Here is a 2666-nt window from a genome sequence, read left to right as displayed (position 1 = left end):
TTAATTATTGATTAATATCTATCATTTTGACTTTTCTTTCGAAAAAATAGAAATTAAAATATTCTTGACTGATTACTGTTAATATTACAATGATCTCAACCTTTTGCCGTCAGGTATTCCACTTTCGATTGGTGTTACATACTACTTATATCTGTCGACATAAGTGGTACACATCACAGTAGTGAGTAATACTTAAACATACAAAAAAAACTATATGACATTCAATTATTATAAGTTTTAGCTTAATCAAAAATTTAATTAATCTCTTTTAATTCATGAAATAAAACTTAATGGATTGATTAATTTCTTATCATATAACGATACCACGAATTTCAAGTATTTCCTGGATGTCTTTTCTAAAAGAACTAAGGAATTTTGACCGTCATAATTTTGATTAGCTTACAAGTTATTGATATGAACTGCATTGGTCGTTAAGAAGTTCATTCTCACTGTGATACGAACACTTACACAATCAAAATGACTGTGAAATAAAGTTGTTTAGCATAAAACTAACACCGTATGTGACTGAATTATCTATCCCAAACCAAACACAACATTAAACCAATGATATTAGTCTATCGTCTGTAACATCTTAAGCCTAATCAAAAACTGCTTAACGGAGGAGTTTATTATGCTGAACACTATGATATTGTCTTTATTACTATATTTATTTATATCAGAAGATAAATTTGGTTGATCAAGTATATGTCATGTTCGTTTATTGATTCCTTGGAAAATTTGATGATTTCAGTAAGTTTGTTCGGTAAACACGAAAAACCGAATATTTACTTATATATATATGATAATCAATAAACAGTATTGATTCTTTATTCTTAGACTTTCAAATGTCATACTAATTATTACGTCTAACTTGACTATTATATTTAAAAACGTACTCAGTTAGGTGTCTTTAGGTGTTCTTCTTGATAATACAAAACTTTTATTTACTTCGCATCTATTAATTATTACAATACAGCTACTTCGATTTCTTTTTTTGTGGTCTTTTTTTCTCCCCGAAAATGTTTTGATCAAATACTCTCAAAAACTTTTATTTTAATTACTTATCGACTATCTTCTTTGAATATCCAATTTCTAAGACACAACATTAGATTACTGTTCAATTTTTAATACATTTTTTGAAGAAGCACCTTAACGATGATTATGATAATGTCAACTTTATTAAATTAATGCAAAAAATTAAATCCATGCAACAAATAATTACTACTAAACAAATATACTACTTATATATATACATAAGTACCACCCAGAAATAAATTTCACCCTTGAAGTTGAAAAGCTACAAAGTATTCACTTTTTTGATATCGAAATGATAAGAAAACACAACGGAACTTGAAGATCTATCGACAAGAAACCCTTATGAAATAGCTAGCTATCAAGTATCCACAGCTGGATCCCCATTAGTCGAAAGCGAAACTTAGTCATATCATTCGCTATGCAAATATGAAAAATTTGTAGTACCAAGGTCAAAGATGTCGAACTGAGCCTCCTTAAAATAATACTTATCGGAAACGGACATCCTTCCATATTTACTGACAAGAATATAAAAGTTTAACCGCTTAATGGATAAATAACTTCTGTTGAAAAGAAAACGCATGATATGTAAAATGATTTCAAAGGTGATATATTTACAGACGTCCCAAAGTGGAAAATTTCCTATACTCAGTAAAGAACGTTCTTCGCAGCAACTTTGAGAAAAGTGTTCTCCGATCGATCAATGTTCATCAGTAATCTTAAGGAAAAAAACTATCTCATTCCACCAACTGTGTGTTTATCAATTTACCTGTTCATATGGAGCCAGGTATATAAGTCGTTTGACAAGTATAATATCCAAAGGAATTCAATAACATTAGTCAGCTTGGCTAAAATGAGGTGGAAACGGCCCCATAAGAAGCTCAATAATCGAACAGCCTGTGAACACAAGTCACTGAAACAAAGTGGACGCTGCGTTCAAAGTCATCTACAGGGTAAGTAAAAGGTTGACAAAGTCAGTTATATTATATCTTCTTAACTTTCGAAATTAAGTAGGCAAGTGGAGACACGACCCGTGTTCCCTCCAATGTTGAACAAATCAACAGGATGAATTTGTATCCCACTGCTGATGTTTATATTAGAACCCAAATCTAGTAAAAGAGAACTTTAAATATGATGACGCAATAGAAGTATAATTAACATATCAGGCCTGTTCAAAAATGCCTCAACACTTGGGTGGATCACTAATACTTGAATAAAAATAAAATAACATACCAACTAAGATCTGTATGCTCATATCCATATGAGGATTCACGAACATTATAAAGCATAAATCTTGCATTCATATTAACAGTTAACTCTAAATAATTAGATTATCGTATCTAGCAAACCAAATTCTTGATCATGGGTGCAACCTACAAAATGGTTGCAAACTAGAGCGATGTACACATCCAAGTGTCCATGAATTCCAATCGCTCTTTAGCTGATGTTACATCATGAAGAAAATAATCGCTAAATTAAACAGAAATAGACAAATTTCTTAATTAAACTAATATCCAGTTTATATGCTCACTTTAATCATAATGACAAATATTTCATTATAATCTACACTCAATAATAATTGTCACCATCTTAATTTAAAAAGTCAACTATCAATTTGTTTTTCTTCCACTTAC

This window comes from Schistosoma mansoni, chromosome 2 (genome assembly GCF_000237925.1).
Source record: "Schistosoma mansoni strain Puerto Rico chromosome 2, complete genome".
NCBI lineage: Eukaryota > Metazoa > Platyhelminthes > Trematoda > Strigeidida > Schistosomatidae > Schistosoma > Schistosoma mansoni.
Note: the sequence above shows the minus strand (reverse complement) of the source record.